Raw genomic sequence first — 23351 nt, forward strand, 5'->3', positions numbered from 1 at the left:
AATTCACTATTAATCATTTTGTTCTTTCTAGTCTGAGAAAAAATTCTCCTTGGGAAAGAATACTGAAGCAAAAGAGGCAAGTAGTTGTTTCTTCATTTGTCTCTATCATTATGCCGTCTATGCTAAAAAGCAGTTCCACCTTTTCTTTGACCTTCTTTCCTGCCCCTGACCAACATCTTTTTTAAGTCCTTTATCTTGTCTTTAGCCTCAGCTTGTTTGGAGTTTTAACATTCTTGATTATTCATACATGACCATGCCACTCTTTTTTATTCATCCTGAGTTGTCTGCCCTTGGTTCCATCTTCTGGAAATGTCTTTTTAAAATCTAAATGGTCATTGAAGTCTCTGTGTATTCACATTAGTCTCCATTTTTTCTCCCAATTGACATTATTTATGCTTATGTCATCATAATTTTGTTCTTGAGAACATCCTATCCCATAAGCTAACTCCTTCTGTAGCGTTTTGGGGCATGGATTCCCAACCATCATTTCTCTGAACCCTTTGAAGTTTGATCTTCCCAAATTTAGGCTCCATGTCAAACTATATCCTGCTTTCCCTTATTTATTTTCAGAGACTTTAAGATTGTGTGATCACTTCCTCTTTGGTTCTTGTCATTCTCTTTTAGTAACATCATTGCTTAAAATCAGGTCCAATATACCAATTACATTTGTCATTTTCTTTAATACTGGAAGAATCAAATTATCATCAAGGCATATAAAGAAATGATCATCTTTGCTCCTTTTAGCAAATGGCATCCCAGTGTTTTTAGTTATGGAAAACCATGTGATATAGTAGAAAGTGGACTGGGAGTGAAATCAAAGGACCTAGGTTCAAATAATAGCTTTGCCATTTGTTTCTTGTATGTTGTTGGATAAGACACATGATCTCTCTGGGCCTAAGTCTCCTTACCTACAGTATATAATACAGAGGTTGAATTCAATGACCTCTAAGGTTCATCTCAACTCTAAATCTATGATTCTATGACCACCATTATTACTATAATGCTTTCATGCAAGTTTTATGTTCTATTTTTTTAACGCATCATCTACTTCCTTCTTCTGAACAGGATGTCCATATCATCTTCTCAAAACCCTTTTACTTCAATTTAACCATCCTTCTTTGAGGATTGCAGATTTAGATGTTGAAGGGACCTTAGAGCCTATAAAGTCCAACCCCCTCATTTTACAAATGAGGAAACTAAGTCAAAAAGAGATTAAATTATGCCCAAAGGGCTCTAAATCTGTGTATACCCTTTGACCCAGTGATACCACTACTAGGTCAGTATCCCAAAGAAATTTATAAAAAGGAAAAGGGCCCATTTGCAAAAATATTTATAGCAGCTCTTTTTTGTGGTGGCAAAGAATTGGAAATTGAAGGGATACTCATCAATTGTGGAATGGCTATACAAGTTGTGGTATATGATTGTGATGGAATACTATTATCCTATAAGAAATGACAAACAGGATTCTTTCAGAAAAACCTGGAAAGATTTACATAAACTGAAAAAGTGAAGTGAGCAGAACCAGGAGAACATTGTACACCGAAATAGTAATATTGTGTGATCAACTGTGAATGACTTAGCTGTTTTCAGCAATACCATGATCCAAGACAATTCCAAAGGACTCATGAAAAACTCCAGAGAAAGAATTGATGGAATCTGAATGCAGATTGAAGCAGACTATTTTTCACTTTATTTATTTGTGTGTGTATGTGTTTAGTCTGTGTTTTCCTTCACTACATTACTAATATGGAAATGTTTTACTTGATTGCACATGTAAAACCTATATCAAATTGCTTACTGTCCCAGGGCAGGGAGAGAGTTGAGGGAGGAAGAGAATTTGGAATTCAATTTAAAAAAAGAATGTTAAAATTTGTTTTTACATGTTAATGGAATAAAATAAAATATCATTTAAAAATAAAAGAGGCTAAATATTTCACCCAAAATCCATAGCTAGTAAATGTCTAAGGCAGGATATGAAATTGGATCTTCCTGACTCCAAACCCAGAAATCCTTCCTGTTCAAAACCCACCTTTCTACCATGCTTTTTCATCCAGTTTTTTGTGCTTTAATGCTACTCCACCAATAATTTAATCTGTGCATTTCAAATAAGATATACTTTTCCACTGCCATATTCCCATCAGGAGTTACATTCTATCATGTTTTAGTTATATAGCCATTAAGCTGAGATCATGGGTTTTCACTAAGGAATAAACTAGCTTGTTTGTTTTTATTATTATTATCTATAGTCCATGTAATCTGTATATGGATATCTGAGGTTATTGGGGTTTTGGAGTTGTTGTGGTTGTTTCTCTGGTTACTCTAGTAGTAGTAGTCATATAATAGGAAGAATTGGAGCTTTAGTCATCAGAAACCTGGGTTCAAATCATACCTTAGCTATATGAGCTATTACTCGTGCTCTCTGTGTCCTAATTTCCTTGTCTTAAAAAGGGAGATAATGATAGTTTTATTTCCTCACTCACCGGATTTGTGTGATGAAACTACCTTGTAAACTTTGGAGTTCTAGATAAATGTGAGGCATTATTATGTCATGTCTATTATTGTGGGTGGTATAGGGCTTAGTAGATGCACACAAGAAGTTTCTTCCTAGGGGGTGGCCAGGTAGCTCAGTGAGTAAGAGCACCGGCCCCAGAGTCGAAATGACCTGGGATCGAATCCGCGCTCAGACACTTAGCACCACACCCAGAAATAACTGGCCGTGTAACCTTGAGCAAGTTACTTAACCCCTATTGCTTTAAAAAAAAAAAAAAGAAGTTTCTTCCTAGCTCTCCCATTTTATTTTTAAGGTACTTCTAATCATTTTAAGTCTACAGGTAATATATTTTTCCTGGCCCCATTTAGATTTGCTCTGTCTTTGACTAAATGCCCGCCATTACTGTATATGAAGTCCTGATCTGCAAAACTAAATTTCTTTCTCTCACACAGTCTTCTTAAATAGCTTGCCTCTTTGGATATACTCTCTTTACTTCTTAAGACCCTCCTTCAACTGGCATGCCAGAATAATAGAATCACTGCTAGTATCCCTAGGAGCTTCAATTTCTTGTCTTAGATTTATATTCCTTGGAGATGGATTCTAGGTTTCAAGTGTAGAATTGCTCATGTTCATTCAACATAGAGCTGATACCCTTCAGAAAGGAAACCTTCATTCCTATAACTCATCTTTTCCTCCTGTGTCCAGGCCTAGAGTTCCTTTTCTGGTGGTACCTGTGGGTCATCATCATTCTGTGGAATGCAGACAACTGCTTCCTCTTCCTAGGATATACCTCTGTCTCATGAATATCACCTTTACCTGGTGAAGATGCTTAAACTTAAAGTATGGGGTGCAGTTTTAATTATTAAAACTAGAAACCGCATTATGGCTTTTGGGACAGCCTGTATGGCAACAGTTCAGTGGTCCTTCTTTGATTTCTCCATATCAATTGTCCAACCAATAAACATTTATTAAGTGCCTACTGTGTTCAAAGCTTTGTGCTAAGCACTAGATCACCTTTCAACTCCTTACATTGGCCTCCTGATACAGGGTTGAATTTTCTTATGCTTCAGCAGCTAGGTGGCACAGTGGATAAAGTACCAGGCAGGTCTGAAGTCAGAAAGACCCAAGTTCAAATTCAGCCTCAGACATTTACTAGCTCTGTGACCCTGGCCAATTCACTTAACCCTGTTTTCCTCAGTTCCCTCATCTGTAAAATAAGCTGGAGAAGGTAATGGCAAACCACTCCAGTGTCTTTGCCAAGAAAACCCCAAATGGCATCACAAAAAAGTCATACTGAACTGAAATGACTGAAAATAACATTCCTTGTGTTTCAGGGTCTTTTTACTCATGGTTTTCCTTTTAAAGCACTTTTTCTCTCCTTTCTTTTTTTTAAACTTAACTATTTTTTTGGAACTGAATCTCCCTATCTTTCTCAAAGTGCTACTCCTAAGTCCAGCTCCACTGCTAATCACTTCAGAAACTTTGACCTACTCTGTGTTCCTGAATTTGGTCACTTCCCTCTTTCCTACACAGCCCACTGGTTCTCTGTTCCTGGGGGTTCACCACATTAGTACTGGCCTTAGTGAAGATACCCCATTGGTTTTATCCCAACTTTAGCTCAGATCCCCTAACTCAAGTCACCCACCAGCTCCAGACTCCACCAGTAACTGGGATTATAGATGTGTACCGCCATGTTGGGTTTCCCACTCTTCAAAGAATATTTCCTTTTCTTTGATAAGCCAGAGTAGAAAAGTTCTAGTTTACTGGGAGGTTAAGTGGTAGCTGGAATAGAATCTGAGTCAAAACAAGCATCATAATAAAGCCCAAAGAGGCTTATGAAAGTAGAGGTCCAAGGCTGGCTAGTACATTAGTATCTTAGTAAATCTGGTGATTCACCATTTATCTGGAGAGTTCCTACTGCCACTGTCTTCATTGTTCTTCACCACAATGGTTAACTCTGTGTAACAATGAAAAGAAGCATTCTTCCAATTCTTTCACTTTCTGCTATAATAGGAAAAAACAATCTGACTTTTGTACACATGCAGTTGTCATTTAGCATGAGAAGGAACATAACTATAGGATAATCTCTTTAAGTCACTGAAACATTCCCCTTGCCTTCTATATTTATCGAAACTGAGATCTTCAAGTCTCTGGCACTCAAGGAAGTTAGGAGGAGCAATGGTTAGAGTATTCAGCTTGGAAGTTGGGAAGACTTAAGTTCAAATAGGGCTACAGACCCTTAGTAGCTGTGTGACCCTGGGTATGCCATTTGCCCTCTCTCCACCTCAGTTTCTTTATGTGTGGAATAGCTTTGCAAGGAGCTCCTGAGCAAGACTTTCTATGGTGATCTTTCCTTTTCTAGCATCATCAGGGCTCTGCTTATTTTCTGCATGTACCTCACAGGATTGTTGTGAAGATAAAATGATATTTTTAGATTGTGAAATACTTTACAAACTTTAATATAAATACTAGTTATCATCATCACAGACAGCTACCACAGCAAACTTATTATCACATTTCATAACTTTGCAAGGAGCTCATGAGCAAGACTTTCTATGGTGATCTTTCCTTTCCTAGCATCATCAGGGCTCTGCTTATTTTCATGTATTTTATCTAGTATTGGAGATTTCTACCAGTATTCAAAATACAAATATTATCTGCCCTTACCTATGAAAAGGCCCTTGGTAAAAATAAAACTCCTACCTCTCCATAACTGTGCTCTGAAATTAGCAAGACTAAGACATCCGTTTCTGACAGCTTCCATCTTACCTCTCCAATGTTCTACCATCTGTCTTTCACATAATTATATATGCAGCCACTCTGGGTGACTCTACCACCTTAGCACTTAACCAATTTGCAGGTTAGGTCCCTAGATGTTTGAGGTCGAAAGACAACCATTCCTTTTGCCATAACTCACAAGCCCTTACAAGTATGTTTCCCATTAATAGGGACTGATAAATCCAATGAGCTACCAAGCATTCCTACCATAAATTGTACTTTTCCCCACAATTATGCATCATGTCCATGGGAAAAATGAGCTTAAATTTAGAGCTCAAGGAATAGTTAATCACTTATGTATGGAAGAGATAGGGCCAAGGCAATTCACAACTGCAGTGATACAAGCTTCATTGTGCTTTCTCTCCTAATGAAGTCCGGATAACCACCCCATCCCACCCTCCCAGGCTGTGCTGAGTGGGTTACTCAGCAGGACTCACAGAATCTATTCCTTACCGGGTACAGTGATACTTGTGAGGCCACGGCTACTTCCTCTCCTAATTCCAAAGCCAGATCTCTTTTCTGCTGCCAGAGGTTTCACTCCTTGAAACTGCTTCTGGTCTCAAGTTGCTGCCTATCTGTATCTGTGTCTCTCTTGAGTGTGTTTCTCTGCTCCCTACTACATGTAATGTCTTCTACTGGCAGAGTGACTCCCCTTCAAAATTATATGGGCACTGGGGCTGGGGAGGAAGAGGGAAAATCCCTCCCCTGTTCCTTGTCAAGACTGGTTCCCTCTCAGGAGCTGGGTTCTTCCTCCACTGCTTACTCCTTGACTGAACTGGCTAAACAGTTAGCAACTCGGACTTTTAAAGGCCCTCAGGGCATGGCCAAATATACAGTACAAATAAATCCCAAGCTGCTTCTTAAATATCAGAAATGTGCATTAATTCACACTTTGTAAAGGAATCATTAGGTGTTTACACCTTCTTAACACCTCATCATCTGTGATTACATCCCTTTCATATGGATTAGAGATGTTATATATAAACATAATAAGGATAATATTAGGGATATTAGAGGAATTTTATGCTGCCAGAGTGGCAGTGTAACCTTTTCCTTTGTTGACCCATCATGATCCTCTAAAGTCACTTTCTCATTCACAAATCTGATGAAAATAAAATCAAAAGTCTTCCTGCAACTCCTTTATCCAGAGTCACTAGCCCAACTATTTTTATATTATTTCTAAAAAGCACTGAGTAAAATTTGCAATTATTTTAAGCAGTGTAGTCATGCTAGCAGAGGTGTGCTAGAGCTTGCTTTTACTAATTTCATCTAACTGATTGTTAAATTATCAGTGCGAGCATTCATAACTTAGAAATTGGGCAAATGCTACAAAACAGGTTCATTTATTGTTCTGTTGATTGTTTAGACCAGGAAGTGGCAAACTAATGGCCCCATGGGCTAAATTCAGCTCGTGCCTGTTTTATATGGCCAGAGAACCAAGGCTGTGCAAAAGCAACCAATGGGCAGGATGTGGCCCTCAGGTCATAATTGGCTGACCCCTGGTCTAGACTTAAGAAAATCTAGATGGAGACCTGAAGTTTAAGCTTAAAAGTGTGTCCTGCTTGTATTGTTTTCTGAAGAACCAGCCATTAAACATTTTCCATCATACTAGTAAATAAATTTAAGGCATTTCTCCCAAGAAAAAAAGATACACACACACACACACACACACACATACATCCTACCCCTAAATTCCCTGGGTAAAGTAGACAAATTGTATATGTGTGTGGTGGTAAAGTCAGGATGGGGGTAAACGGAATTATAAATATAATAGAATTTGTGTTTTTTCATCATGGATTTAGAGCCAGAAGAGACCCACAGTATTCACTTGGTCTAAGCCCCTTATTTTTCTGATGAAGTAGTTGGGAAGCAACCAAGTTTAGTAACCTGCACTAGGGGACACAGGGAGAAAGGGGCAAAGGCAGAATTCAAACCCAGAATCTCTGACTTCAAATCCAGCATTCTTTGTGATCCATTGCATGTCTCTCCTTAGAGCTAACATTAAAGTGGATGTTTTCCTTCTTTAGAAAATTTACATAAATACAAACTTCAAGAGAAGATATATAACTCACAAAAGGAGTGTTTGGTACATACAGCTCCAATATGTCAGAAATATCATGCAGATATGACAGAAACAAAGCTTGCAGCACAAGCATCTTCCTCTCTACCCACTCAATTCCATCATTCATTCATTCAACAGACATCATTAGGCACCTATGATGTGCAGATCATTGTACGAGCTACAATAGAAGATGCAACACAGTTTCCCACCTTATGGGATGTATACTGTACAAAGTGATATGATACATACACAAATAACTATAATGCACAATTATTTCTGAGAAGAACTGTTTGAATGGGTGGGGATGGGGGAGATTTGCAACAGGAAGAATCCAGAAAAACATCATAGGCATTTGAGTTGGGTTTTAAAAGGCACATAAGGCAGATGGAGGGAAGGAATGTCACGCATAGGAAAGTATATAAATAAAGTCAGAAAGTCAGGGAAACAACTTGTATGATGACCAGTCCAGTTTGATTAGAGTGAAAATTATGTGAAGGAAGGGAGAATGAAAATAGGACTGAAAAGGAAGATTATGACCAAATGTTTGAGGGCTCTGAATACTAAACTAACAAGTTTATGTCTATCCAATGAGATATTTGTAAAGCACTTAGCACAGTGCCTGGCACATAAATACTTAATAAATGTTTCCTCTTTCCCCTTCCGCCTTACTTAATACAATGGGAAAATAAGGAGCCACTGAAGGGTCTTGAGCAAAGGAGAGACCAGATTTATTTTGGGAGAAGGTGAATCTGACATCATTGTGATGGAAGGAGTCCTACCAAAACATAGGTGCATGTGTTCACACATAGCTGCTTGAAGCCTGGAAAATTTAACTGGTTTGCTTTCTGTTCCCACACTCAAAAACTGCCCAGGGTGCTATGGAACTATTAAAGGTAATTTAAATGCTTAGAGATGTAAGTAAGCATGGGGCCCAGAGATCCATCCCTTATACATGCAACCACTTCAACTTTTTTTTAATGGCAAATAGGCCATTTTTCTTAGCCATCTGACAGGAGTGCTTTTGTCCCTAGAAAGGACAGCCTCAGTCATCTCCTGGTAAAGAAGCTGGCATTTCTCTGGTGAGCCTGGTAGGCACCTTAAGGCTTGGTTTCCATAGCAAATGCTTTTGAATTTGGCCTCAGAACACAGAACACTCTGCTGAGCCTGTTATAGTCCAGTGACTATCCATTTAAAAGATCTGAGATAATGACTCATCCAGCATCATCAAGGAAGTTTACTCTTTCGTTGAAGGAGGAAAATATAGAAAGAGTTTAAAATAGGCCCTTTCATTTCTCCATTTCTCACTTTCTCACCACCTGGTCACCAGACCCACAGTGACCTTCCTTCCCTCTCTCCCCCACTCCCACCCCAGTTCCCTTCCAAGACATGTCTATCCTTGCCAGCTGGCCAGAGTACAGCAACAGATAGTTGGATGGATGGATCCCCGCTCCCGGCCCCTACACACAACCCCACCCTGCCTGAATAGCCTTGAATTCAGCTCAACAATCCATCATTCCTCCTCTTTCCTTTAGTCCTCTACAGAGGGAAAACTTGAGGGACCAACACAGTGTTCACTCTGTCCCTGCCTACAGTGAGGGAGTCAGAAACATGTATTCTTCCATTATTCTTAATACCTCCGTACAGACTTTGGCTAACTCCTGCTGTGTAGGATGGGGAAGCTGACAAACAGTAATGGAGGTGGAAAGTGGACCTGCAGTGAGTGGCTGGCTGTAACATGGTGGGTCACCTTTAGGGTTCTTTCTGGATGGGAAGGGGGGAAGGGGAAGGTTGTGAGGGCAGAGAAGCAGAGGCAGAGTCAATAGATGCTAAGCTAGAAAATGTCTTAGAGATCATCCAGCCTATTTGATAGATGAAACCCTGGAAGTTTAAATGGTTTATTTGACCAAGGCCAGACAATGAATAACAGAGTCTAAACTCGAATTCAGTTCCTCTGACTCATTGTGAGTAGAGATCACTGCAGAGCCTTCTTCTCTGCACTTGTATTCACAGTGAATACCAAAGTATCAGGCACATAGTGGGTACCTAATATATACTTGCGGATTGACTGATGGATGATTGTTTGATTCAGGCCTTGGGGAGCACATCCTAAGGGAGGAGAATAGAAAGGATGGCTTTGTAATTGGTAGAAAATAGTGGCAGAGCTAGAATCAAAGGTTTTCTAACAAGTTGTATGACCCTGGGTAAGTCATTTGACTTTTCAGGACCTCTATTCCTTCCTCTGAAAAAATGAAGGGAGGTAGGGAAGTTGGGCCACATGATCTTGTGATTCTAAGTGGAACCAGAATAGTTGTATGAGAACATTCCAAAACCCTAGCTATTCTTCACTGTAAAGAGAGTGAAACTGAAAGTCAAAGGCCTAGGAGACAGTGCTAGCTCTGTTGATAACATCAGCTCTATAACCTTAGAGAGGTCATCAGGTTACCTCTTGGTATTTCATCTGTCACATGGGTATAACAGTATCTTATATCTATCTTATCTTATATCTTATATCTATCTTATAATAATGAGAGAAAAATTATTTATCATCTTCAAAGTACTATCAAATGTGAGTTATTATGAGAGAAAGAATTAAAGAAAACAAAAAGGAGGGAAGGAAGAAGAGAAGGAAGGAAGGAAGGAAGGAAGGAAGGAAGGAAGGAAGGAAGGAAGGAAGGAAGGAAGGAAATGGAAGGGAAGAAGGTCTTCCAGTCCATCCCTGTTCTAGTGGGGTGGGGGTGAAGGAGAACGATTGTGGGGGAGCGGTCCAGCAAGGAGGCCATACTCACAGGGAGATAGTATTGAATGTGATGGGAAGGATGCTGCTGAAAGTCACCCCCACACCTTGCAAGGACTCTCCCCTCCCCCCACATTACTATGTGAGGCAAATCCTCTTCCCTGGTCCTTGCCAAATAGGCTTGTACCTCAAAGGCACACATTTTACATCTTATTTATCAAAGTAAGGGAAAGGCAAATGCTATCTTTATGTTTAAAGCAAAACCCAATAAAAATCTAGTACCATTTCCTCCCCTTACATACCCATAAACAGCTTCCAACATCAGTATAAAACTCCTACCCCTATAGGTTCCTCTACTTCCCCCAACTGTCAGTGCCTCCCTTCCCCCTAAAAATTGCACTGTTTATTTTGTACATATTTAAATGGATACATTTTTTTCCCAAAAAAGTATAAGCACTCTGAGCATGGGTACAATTTCACTTTTTCTTCACATCCCCAGCTCCAAGAATATTGCTGGGCATATAATAGGCACTCAGTAAATGCTTGTTGATTGATATACTGATGATCCTTTGACCTGACATGACAAATTTCTATTAAAATACAAAAGAATTTCATTTTTAGGGGGGGAAAGAACCACAAATTAATCCTTTCTACCCCAAATTCCACACTTAGCTTGCCAGATTAGTTTTATTTACTTGTGCAGGCCTAGAGCACAAAGGAGAGGGCATAAATATGCTTTACTAGTTTGAAGGAGGTCCAGCTAGAGCTGAGGCATGGTACACTCCTAAAGAGAAAAGTTAAAAAATAAATCAAGGGGGCACTAAGAGAAGCTTGAACCAAGGAAAAGACAAGAGGAAGAGTCTCCCAAACCAAATGTTTTGCAGTTTTGCCTACATCCAGGCCTGTCTGGCGATAGTAGGCTAAGTGAGAAGGATAAAAGTCCCCTGCAGGATCTTTGTGTCCCCACAGCCCCTGACAGGGAGATTTATCATTTTTTAATGAATTTATCACCCTCATTTTTATCTAGTCATCTGTAGAAAAATCATCTAATTTTGAAATGGAAGGGACCCTGGAGGTTTAATGCCAAGATTGTCATATTTAAGGTCCAAATATGTGTAGCATATGCCATACTGTAGCTTGACAATTACCTCAATCTCTAGGCCAACATCTTCGTTTTATAGCTGAGGAGATCAAGACCAAGAGAGGGTTGGGTGAGTGTCTTGCTTGAGGTTCCACAAGTAGGCTCATAGATTTAGAATAAAGACTCTTAACCTTTTTGTGCATCATGGGGGAAAGGAAAAGAAGAAAGGGGAAGGGAGGGGACAAATATGTATTAAGTGCCTACTATATGCCAGCTACTGTGCTTTACACATATTGTTTTATTTCTTAATGAATCCCTTAGGCAGTCTGGTAAAACCTATGGACCCATTTTCAGAATAATATTTTGGAATACATAAAATATATGAGATTATAAAAGAAACCAATTCTATTGAAATTCAATTATCTTTTAAATAAGTTCACAACTATGTCCAAAAGACTGTAAAATTGTGAATATCCTTTGACCCAACAATACTACTACTAGGTTTGTATCCCAGAGAAATTTTTAAAAAGGGGGAGTGGGGGAGAGGGACCTATTTGTACAAAAATATTTATTAGCCCTTTCTGTGGTGGCAAAGAATTGGACACTGAAGGGATACTCATCAATTGGGAAATGGCTGAACAAGTTATGGTACATGAATATAATGGAATATTATGTTGCAATAAGAAATGATGAACAGGATGCTTTCAGGAAAACCTGGAAAGATTTACATGAACTGATGCAAAGTGAAGTGAGCAGAACCAGGAGGACATTGTACATAGTAACACTAATACTGTACGAAGAACAACAATGTATTACTTAGCTGTTCTCATCAATACAATGATCTAAGATAATCCTAAAGGCCTCATGATGAAAAATGCTATCTACCTCCAGAGAAAAAACTGATGACATCTGAACACACCAAAGCATACTGTTTTTCTCTTTCTTTCTCTTATTTCTTTTTCTTTCTTGCTTGCTTTCTTGCTTTTTTTCTTCCTTCTTTATTTCTCTTTCTTTTCATTCAAGTTTCCCCCCCCACAAAATCACTAATATGAAAATATTTTACATGAACCCATATCAAATTGCCTACCATCTTGAGAAGGGGATAGGGGAGGGAGGGATAGATTTTGGAAATCACAACTTAAATTTTTAAAAAAATAATGTAAAAAAATTGTTTTTATATGTAATTGGGGAAAAAATGAAATATCATATTTAAAAAAAAATAAGTTCACAGACCCTAGGTTAAAAGAGAATCTGGGAGATCACCTACTTTAGTTTTCTTCTTTTAAAGCCTGAGGTCTGGAAAATGTACCTGGCTTGCCCAAAGTCACACAGAGAGTTAAGTGAGAGAATTAGTGTTCATGCCCATGCCCAATGACTCCAGATCTATTGTCCTTTTTAACCACACCATTCTGTCCAGACTACTTGGAATCCTGAATAGTATGCCTCTAGGATTGTTTAGGCTCCTCTCTGAAACATCATCCAGTGAAGTATATGCATGTTAGATTTACAAACCATTTTGTTACTTTGGTGGCACCAAAAAGACCTTTGCTAAATATAGTCTTGTTACTAATTGGAAAACAGAGGGTATGTTAAGCTTCAGGCTTAAGTAGAGATCTTGGCAGAATCCCAAATTATGGTATCAAGTTGCTATGGCTTTAGAAGATTTGGGTTCTTTTACTTTTGTTAGGGGAAAATCCTTTCCTGACCTAACTTGGGTTGACCTGATACTTTGCCATTTTAACCTCCCAAACCCCCTAAACTTTTTTCCCCAAAAGGATCATACTCAACACTCATGTCTCCCTTCAAGAATTCCCCAGATGCCTGCTTTTGTCAATGAAAAGGCAACAGAGCCTAGGAATAGCAATAGGGTTAGCAAGAGTTTGTCTCGGTTGACATTACGCTGGAGGTTATTATTGTATGAAGGGCCATGTATAATGACATGACATACAGATTTAGAAGAGGCATTTACAGCATTCTTAGTTACGTTAGTGCCAGGGCTACATTATTCCTGTTGCCATATTTACATCCCTGTAGAGCCAGACGCTACTGCAGCTACAATAGACACACTCATCTCTAATCCAAGTATAAAGTAGGCCTTTCAAGTCGAGCTTTAGGCATCTACACAGCTGTATCTAATTCTACAGTACTGCTTGTATTTAAGGGGAAAGAGAGCATTGCCTGAAATATTTGTCACTTAGAGCCTGTCTCAGTCCACCAAAATAACATGAAAAAGGCATTGTGCTCATCCTTCTATGGCCATACTGGGCCTCTTGAGATATATATCACTGAGGCTTTCTGGATCCATAAATGAGATTCCCCCACACCCTTCTGAGAGAGGGGTAGCAAAAAAGAAGTAAAGAAGAATGGGAACTTGGATAGATGAAATAAAAAGAGAAATCATAGCTTTTCCTTTCCTTCACGCCCCAGAGGGTCACATTATTGAATGGAGTAAGCCACTAGGGCTCCAGGTCATTAAATACGGCCATCTCTGAATTAGTTGATTGAGACCATATGTTGTTGGAGCCTGGATCCCGGGATTGGATTTGATCTTCCTGTTCCTCAGCCACCATTCCTGCTTAGTTTCCTATGTCCCAGAAATAGAATAGTAAAATTCCCCTCGAGTCGCCCCCGCCCCCCAAAAAAAAGCAAGTCCCAAAACCACATTGTTCTCAGGCATGAGCACAGAGGAGTATTTGTCATAGCGGGAGAAAACAGTAATAGCCCAGAACTGTCTGTTTGTTCAACTCCAACTTGAATGATACCAAAGATTAAATCTCAGTTTCCAATTGTTTCATGCCAAGGCTGTTATATTTAAGGTCCAAATATGTGCAGCATATGTCATACTGTAGTTTGACAATTACCTCAACCGGCAGTGTCAGACAGATGGTAAACATTACTACCAGGCATACGTACATTTAGAATTAGACATTTAAATAAATTCAGGCCTGTCTTAAGCTTATTAGAAGGATTTCAGGCTGTGAAGTCACTTTGAGCATTGGGAGTAAGAGCATCCCTGAAGAGGCTGTTACATCCTCTGAAGGCAGACGTAGTATCTTCCAAAAACCTCTGGGCTACAGAAGGCAAGTGACAGGCCCCATCTCTGCAATTAAACCAACAATACCAATTAAATGAAAAGTAAAGATGAGTTTTTTTTAAGACAACTAGGTACCCCTGTCACCATGCTGACAGACAATCAGAGTACCTCAGGACATCCCTGAGACTCTCTTAAAAGCTTCTACACTTCATAGGGAGATAAGAAAGCTCACAAAGGTACCTGCCTCAGGACCAAATCAGAATGTCCCAGGTTGAAAACTTTAGGCTATGAAAGACTTTTTGACAGGATTCTCACAAACCCCTAATAAAGGCAAACGTCCCTGCCTGAGGATTGAAGGAGCATTTCAGATGAACACGTCTTAAGGTTTTTTTCCAAACTACTTAAAAGGCACTCTTTGCGCTCCTTTAGGGTTTTTGAATCATTTTGGCATAACAACAAGCTTCGGAATGGATTGTGATGTGAAACCAAATCAGGTTGCAGACAGAGATTTGGAATTTGCACGAGGTTCCATGAAGCAGCCAATGATGACAGTTTCCCATGGAGCATGCTGATCTTTTTAAAGACCCAGCCTCTTGTCCATAGGTATAGTTTCCCCTTAGAGTGTGTGTGTGTCTGTGTGTGTTTTCTTGCTTACATTTTCCCTTCCCTCCTTCCTTCCTTCCTTCCTTCCTTCCTTCCTTCCTTCCTTCCTTCCTTCCTTTTTCTTCCTTCCTTCCTTCCTTCCTTCCTTCCTTCCTTCCTTCCTTCCTTCCTTCCTTCCTTTCTTTCTTTCCTCTGATTTAAAAATAAAAGAATATTTAGGGAGCCAGAAGATTGTCCAAGAAATCCTTACTCAGTGGAAGAAGCTAATCTCTTTGCCTGAAGGACAAAACTGTCCTGAGATGGGTAGGGTGGCAAATGCGGTTTTTCTGGTGAGGGCTTGATACTATTTTTCTCTTCTGACAAGCCTGTCAGCAGCTGCATGTTCTCATTCTGAGTAACCCAATCTTAGAAGTTATTCCTTCCTCTAGTTCAATACTTCTTAAAGAAGGAAAAAAAATATCTCCCAGGATCTTCTGAAATGTTTCCTCACCTATAGAATTCACCCCGAGGGCCAGGATATTACTCCAGCACTACAAACTGCCATGTCATGCCTAAGGAAAGGCATATTTGGGAGCTGATAGATCTCTGCAGTTGTGAAAATAATAAACTAAAGTATCCCTAGACTCTAGCCCATTCAAGACCTCTGTCCTACTCACTTAGCTGAACTATAGCAATTGGATGCATAGGATTTGTTGCTTTGTTTGTAGAACACGGGCCTTGGTCAACGAGAACTAAATTTTAATTTTGATTGCCCTTAGTAATAGCAAACTAGTCTAAAGCAAATAATCAATTCATTTCAGATACATACCTATTTATTACACAGCTACCATATGTCTATTGTTGATGCTTATTCATGTATAAGTTGAGTTTTGTTGTTGTTGTTTTTAAGGGGGTAAGGCAAGGAGAATACCTATGATTTTTTCCAGAGTAGAGAATTTCCAGAATGTCTAAACTTTCTCCACTGATATAGATTGGCAAATTGTCTATAACTTAGTCTTAGAGAGTCGGCTGGGAATACTGGGAAATCAAATAACTTGTACATGATTACATAGTTAATATGTGTCAAAGGCAGTATTTTAACCCAGAATTTCCTGACTCCAAGACTGACTGCTATGCCCACAATCTTTCATATAAACCATATCTCCATCTATCTCCATCCACTATTAGATTCCTTGAGGACAAAGCCTGGGTCATTTTTCACCTTTTTATAGCCCCACAATGCCTGGGGGAATTCCCAGGAACATAGAATCCTTAAAGAATATTTGCTGAATTGGATACAACATCTCATGTTTTTCTAATGCTTTAAAAGAACACAAAACATTTTCCTCACAATCTTGTGGAAGGAAGGAAACAGGCATTGATGAAGTAGCTACTATCTGTTGGGCACTGTGCTAATTGACTTACAAATATTATTTCATTTGATCCTCAAAATAATTCTGGGAGTTAGGTGCTATTATTAGCCCCATTTTAAAATTGAGAAAACTGAGGCAAATGGAGATTTAGTGACTTGCCCAGGGTCACACAACTAGTAAGTATTTGAGGCCAGATTGGAACCCAAGCCTTCTTGACTTCAAGCCCAGAGTTCTATCCATTCTATCTATTCATCACTGCTGCCATAAGGTAGAACCAATATTATGATCCCCAGGGGTTCTAGATAAGTAAACTAAGGCTCAGAAAGCTTATGTGCTTTCTCCGTGGTTACACAACTAACCAGAGACAGGTTTTGAAGTTTGATTTTTCTTGATACCCAACTCAGCCTGTTTTCTACATTGTCTCTTGTTGACCGGATTAAATTTGATTACTTTGAATTCTAGCAATGAGAGATGCTAGTATATGATACTAGCATCTCTAGTATATGATACACTAGCCTCAGAAACCTTAAAATCTACTTATAATTGGAGAGCAGCACAAGACTGGATTAAAACTAAATGTAATGTAATCCAGTATTTCCGTGTGTGGCACAGTTATCCAGGGGCAGTCAGGCAGCAGAGAAATCCATGGGAGGTTTTCATGGAGGAAGGGGATGTGAGGAGAGGATGTGGTTCATTTGAGTGGGATTGAGGAGCCCTGTGTCTTACACATAGCAGATGCTCAGTAAACATTGAACCAAAGTGATCTGAGATCACCGATCATCTTGGGCATCCCCTTCTACATGACTGCCTTCTGTTCCTGAAATGTTCTCTCTCCTCACCTCTACTTCTTTTGAATCTTTGTTGTCCTTCAAAACCCAACTGCCATCTTTTGAATGAGATGTTTTCTACTCCCTGCCTCCTCTCCAAGATATTCGATATTTTGTTGGAGGTGGGTCTTCCTTCCATTGAAGAAGATTGCCATCCCTGTGTAATTTAGTGGATAGTTTATCAGATTTGCTATGGCAAAAACAAAAAAGCATCCCCCTACAGCCAAATTGGTAATGGCCCATTCAAACTTAGTGGGCTTTGTGTAGGAGGCACACAGTCTATCCACTAGGTCAGACTTGAAGCTTTGACAACTTGATAGAAATTACAAGAAATTGATTTCCACTTGTGTTGCTTTCTAGAACCACCTTCACCACAACAAAATGAGGGAAAAGAGGAGGACTTTAGCGGAGGCATCTATTCAATAAAATTATAAGCCTGACTTGTTATATCAGGTACCCACAAGTACTACCTTCTGAACTGATGTAGTGTATAATGATTTTCATTTCCCCAAGATGTTTCAAGGATGCCTGTGTAATGGCCCTTCCAATGATGTGTCCTGTTGTTTTATTAACTACCTTACCAATTTTAAGTGTATCTACATTCAGACCCATCCTGTGCAAAATTGTGAAGTTGGTAAACCTTGTTTGGAGCTCTGTTCCATCTCCCTCTCTATGTCCTCATCTATTCTCATCACTTTAACTCTTGTTTTGCCTCCACCCACATCCACTGGGTCACCTATTGGTGGCACTACCCAGCGACCACCAATGTGGCAATTTACACAACCTCACTTTCCCTAGCAATTCTAACTTCTCCTTAGCCTCACACATGCCATATTTAATGTTCCCCTACCTCAGAACTCATCTGTCAATTATCCCATCCCTTCTGCTAAATGACTAGTTCCTAAATAATCCAATTTGTTATAACATTCAATTTAATGAGCATTCACTCTGCGGCTTTTATGCATGAGGCACAATACCAGGTGCTGTGGGGAATGTAAATATTACCAAGATACCATCCCTGCTTTCACTCATCTTGCCAGGTCTCAAGTCCACAGTGTCATGCCCTGGCCATCGTCAATCAATGCCACCTCTTCCTCCTCCACCGCTGGTCCCCACTGACCCTCTTATTCCTTCCTGGGTTTTGTGTAGGGAACATTCATCTCTGCCCAATCTCAGCCCAACCTCATCACTTCCTGGCCATCTCTGTGCCATGGCAACTTCTCTCCAATCCCAACTGCTGACCCAGACTCAATCTCCCACCCCAATAACTTTGGTTTTTGATTGATAAGTGTGCACTTGATTTTGCCTGGTTTTAGATCCACCACACCCACCACACCCACCACACCACAATTTTAATGCTTTCCTCAACCCCTATTTTCCAATTCTAACTCTGTAAACAGAAATTAAATCAGTACGACCATTCCTCAAAAGAACATGCCAATCTTTTGTTCTAGGACTCCAATCATCATTTTCTCTGTATTCCCTGTTTAAAATACTGCTCCCTAGATACTATCTTTTAGTATATAACATATAACACTATACATATATACATATAACACTATGTGCTATCTTTTCCTACTAGAATGTAAGTTTCTTGAGAGCAGGGACTGCCATTTTATATTTGCTTCCCTGGAACATAGCATAGTAACTGGTACATATTAAGTACATAACTTATTATTATTCATTCTAAGAGTTTATAACCCAATAGATAATGTTATTTTTCCTAAAAGGAATTTGCTGTGTAAAAGTATTAAGCCAAATAACTCATAGAATCATGGAATCTATGAATGTCAGAGTTGGAATGAATCCTGCAGAGGCAGCAATGGTGTAGTAGTTCTGTCTCTGGAGTCACATGACCTGGGTTCAAATCCAATCAAATAAAATTCAATCCAACTCTCCCTGGGTCTCAGTTTCCTTATCTGAAAAAAGAGGGAACTGGATTAGATTATTTAGGAGGTCTCTTCTAGTTTCTAAATCCATAAGCCTATAATCTCAAGCCTCTTATTTTGCCATTGGAAACTGATGCCAAAAGAGACCAAAGTACTTGTCCAAGGTTAAACACTTACTTAGCAGCACAGCTAGAATTACAAGTCTCTTTACTCCCAAGTCTAGGATTCTTTCCATTGACACTTAGTGGCTTGGTTGATGTGGATTACCTGGGAGACAAGAAAAAACTTTGGTGCCATTCACATCATTCACTTGCTTATAGAAGGTTGCTCCTGTCTTTCTTATGGAAAAAAAATTGTGTCATTCCTGCTATCATGAATGCACAACAGGCCTTGTTTAATACAAATCCCAAATGGCCCTGCCCCCAAGATATTATAATTTTAAAAGAAACCCTAATAGCAAGAGAATATCATGCAACTCTATCTTTGAATCTGACCTTGATGTTGGATTCATTTGAAGGTTTGGGACAGTTATATTTAGTACATCTAAATTTTAGGAGAATCAAAGAGGCTTGTACTGAGCATTGTATTATGGATAACCATCTGACACATAGGTAATCCCTCACTTTCATAATATCAGACATTGGTGGATGTTAATTATTTTTCTTATGCCTTCCTTCTGAGTTAGAGTTATCATTTCCATTGCAGCTTTCAAGTGATACATATAATGCTTTGTCAAATAGACTGATGGGACTTGTTACCACAATATATGAGTCAGTCTTAAAATATAAATGACTTTCCAAAAGGCATAGATAAATTCACAAATGGTTTTCCTTCTTACTAAGGAAAACTAAGGTGTCTATAGATATAAACCCTTTGTGGTTGATGTTAAATAGTACTATCATGCCTTTTCTTTGTTGCAACCATCAGAAACAAAATAGCGAGGATGAAAAATCATTCTGCTGAATCTAAGGGTCAATCTTTGTTCTTAGGTCATTAATATTCTGAACTTAAATTTATTCACATGTATGCTTGTACTGGGTCATTTTTATGAAATCAGATGTACATATTAGCTATGGTAGCATAAATATACTTACAGTCTTAATATGTATAGAGAGAATCAAGTTGTTATATACTTACACTAATCATTCCAATAAAGATTTAGGCTGTTTTATGCTGTCAGAAAGATATGAATAATAATTAATAATAATAACAATAATAGCTAACATTTATATAGTGTTTCATAAATATTAGTCCATTTATCCTCACAACAAGCCTTGGGAAGGTTATTATTGTATGCTATTGTTATAATATCCCTTTTTACAAATGAGAAAACTGTGGAGGTAGAGCCAAGATGGTGGAGTAAAAGCAGGAACATGCTTGAGCTCATACACCAGTCACTTCCAAGACCTGTAAAAAATGACTCTAAACAAATTTTAGAGCTACAGAACACACAAAATGACAGTTAAATACATCTCCAGCTGAAGACAGCCTGGCAAGTCAAAAGGAAAGCCTACTGCACAGGGCTGGGAGTGGAGTGCAGTCCTGCACGAGCTTTGTGGGCACAGACTGGACTAGAGCAGACCTCAGGGGACTGCATCACTGGCACATGTGATGGTGTCCAGACTTTTCAACACACAAACACCAAAGAGAAAGTAAAAGGTCAGTGGGGAAACCCTACTGGACCGGGGTGAGAAAAGAGCATTGTCTGGCCCCTGGCTCCAGGGTGACAGAGGTGGTGGTAGTGACTGTGGTAGCAGCAACAGCAGCAGCAGCAGCTGCTTCAAAACCTCCAGGCCCACAGATGGTGGGGGGACCAAGCAGCTGATCAGAGGGCAATTGCAGGGATCTCTTTGCTGGCACTGAGGCAGGATTCTCTTGCTATGCCCTGCTTGGATCTGGGTCACAGCCTTGGGTGACCGTCCTGGGGTGAGGAGGAGTGCTGGCATGGCAGAGTTTGTGGCCGTGGTGGAGAGGGTTTCTTCCTCACAGTTCTGAGGGAGGTGCCTAGAAGCAGCTCTGACAACAGCTCTGTCCCGGAAATTTGGGACAGAGCACTCTCCATTCTGGAAGCAGAGTCCTACCCTGGCAAAGAGCTCAAAAATCAAATAATTGGGAAAATGAGCAAACAGAGGAAAAGGAATTAAACTATAGAATTTTTCTCTAGTGACAAAGAAGATCAAAACATAGAACCAGAAGACAACAAAGTCAAAACTCCTGCATCAAAAGCCTCCAAGAAAAATATGAATGGGTTTTAGGCCATGGAGGCACTCAAAAAGGATTTTGAAAATCAAATAAGAGAAGTAAAGGAAAAATTTGGAAGTGAAATGAGAGTGATGCAAGAAAATAATGAAAAATGAGTCAACAGCTTGCTAAAGGAGAACAAAAAATACTGAAAAAATAACACCTTAAAAAATAGACTAACTCAAATGGTTAAAAAAAGGTCCAAAAAGTCAATAAGGAGAAGAATGTCTTCAAAAGCAGTATTGGCCACATAGAAAAGGAAGTTCAAAAGCTCACTGAAGAAAATAATTCCTTCAAAATTAGAATGGAGCAAATGGAAGCTAATGACTTTATGAAAAATTAAGATATTATAAAACAGATCCAAAAGAATGAAAAAAAAATAGAAGACAATGGAAAATATCTCAATGAAAAAATAAAACTGACCTAGAAAATAGATCCAGGAGACATGATTTAAAAATTATTAGACTACCTGAAAGCCATGATCAAAAAAAGAGCCTAGAAATCATTTTTCAAGAAAATATCAAGGAAAACTGCCCCGATATTCTAGAACCAGAGAATAGAATAGAAATTGAAACGATCCACCAATCACCTCTTGAAAAAGATCCCAAAAAGAAAACTCCTAGGAATATTATAGTCAAATTCCTGAATTCCCAGGTCAAGGAGAAAATATTATAAGCAGTCAGGAAGAAATTTGAGTGTTATGGAAATATGAAGATAACACAAAATCTAGCAGCTTCTACATTAAGTGTTCGAAGGGCTTGGAATATGATATTCTGGAAGTCAAAGGAGCTAGGATTAAAACCAAGAATCACCTGCCCAGAAAAACTGAGTATAATACTTCATGGGAAAATATAGACATTCTATGAAAGAGAATTTCAAGCATTCTTGATGAAAAGACCAGAGCTGAACAGAGAATTTGACTTTCAGATACAAGAAGCAAGAGAAGCATGACAAGGTAAACAGGAAAGAGAAATCATAAAAGACTTATTAAAGTTGTACTGTTTACATTCCTACATGGAAAGGTGATATTTGTAACTCATGAGACTTTCCTCAGTATTAGTATAGATGAAGGATGTGTGTGTGTATATGCCTGTGTGTATGTATGTATGTATATATATATATATATATATATATATATATATATATATACACACACATATTTTTGTGTGTATGTATTTGTATACATAGAGAGAGGGCACAGGGTGAATTAAACATGAAGATATGAAGGGATGATATCTAGACAATAAAATTAAGAGGTGAGAGAGAATATATTGGAAGGAGAAATGGAGAGACAGAATAGGGTAAATTATGCCATATAAGAGGCAAGAGAAAGTTATTGCAATGGAGGGGAAGAGCAGGGAGGAGAAAGTGAATGAGTCAACCTTACTCTCATTGGACTTGGCTTAAGGTCGAATAACATACATGCTCAATTGGGTATCTTACCCTACAGGAAAGTAGAAGGGAAGGGGATAAGAGGGGAGGGGGGAAATTATAGAAGGGAGGGCAGATTGGGGGAGGGGTTCGTCAGAAGCAAACACTTTTCAAAAGGGACAGGGTCAAAGGAGAAGATAGAATAAATGGGGGGCAGAATAGGATTGAGGGAAATATAGCTAGTCTTTCATAGATGACTACTATGGAAATGTTTTGCGTAACTACACATGTATACTGAATTGTTTGTCTTCTTGTAGATGAGGAAAGAAGAAGGGAGAGAATCTGGAACTCAAAGTTCTAAAAACAAATGTTTATAAACAAATTGTTTTTACATGCAACTAGGAAATAAGATATGCAGGCAATGGAGTATAGTAATGTATCTTGCCCTACAAGAAAGTAAGGAGTAAGATGGTAAGGGGAGGGAGGGATAGAAGAGAGGGCAGACTGGGGGAAGGGGTAATCAGTATGCTTGCCATCTTGTGGTAGGGGTAGGGAAGAGATGGGAAGAAAATTTGGAACTCAAAATCTTGTGGAAATGAATGTTGAAAACTAAATCAAACAAACAAACAATAAATGAGGAAACTTGGAAAAGTGACTTTTCCAAGATCACATTGCTGAAAAGTGTCTGAGACCAGATTTGAATGCAGGACTTCCAGACTTCAGGTGTAGTAGCATTGTGCCAATTAGCTGCCTCATTTCCCATTACTCCCACTACCTCTTATTATAAGGATCACATTGCTTCAAAGACAAGCACCCCAGAGGAAATTAAGTCTCAAGAATGTATTTTTAAGGGTCTAGCTGTGGCTAATTTTATTTCAGAGGCAGCAT

General features: G+C 39.0%; 1 long non-coding RNA gene across 2 annotated transcripts in view; it reads left to right on the top strand.

Moving 5' to 3' along the window:
* LOC138168955 (uncharacterized) overlaps positions 1–23351 on the top strand; it is a 563138-nt gene that overhangs the window by 385695 nt on the left and 154092 nt on the right. Inside the window, exon 3 of one of the 2 annotated variants that reach the window (XR_011170241.1) lies at positions 14610–14783. The exons of the other annotated variant lie outside the window; for it this stretch is intronic. This is a non-coding gene — a long non-coding RNA (uncharacterized lncRNA). The remainder of the gene's footprint in view (positions 1–14609; positions 14784–23351) is intronic. 2 annotated transcript variants of the gene reach the window in all.

Source organism: Petaurus breviceps, unplaced genomic scaffold (genome assembly GCF_028583685.1).
Source record: "Petaurus breviceps papuanus isolate PSGF00001 unplaced genomic scaffold, PetGlider_PUasm1.0 37, whole genome shotgun sequence".
Lineage (NCBI taxonomy): Eukaryota > Metazoa > Chordata > Mammalia > Diprotodontia > Petauridae > Petaurus > Petaurus breviceps.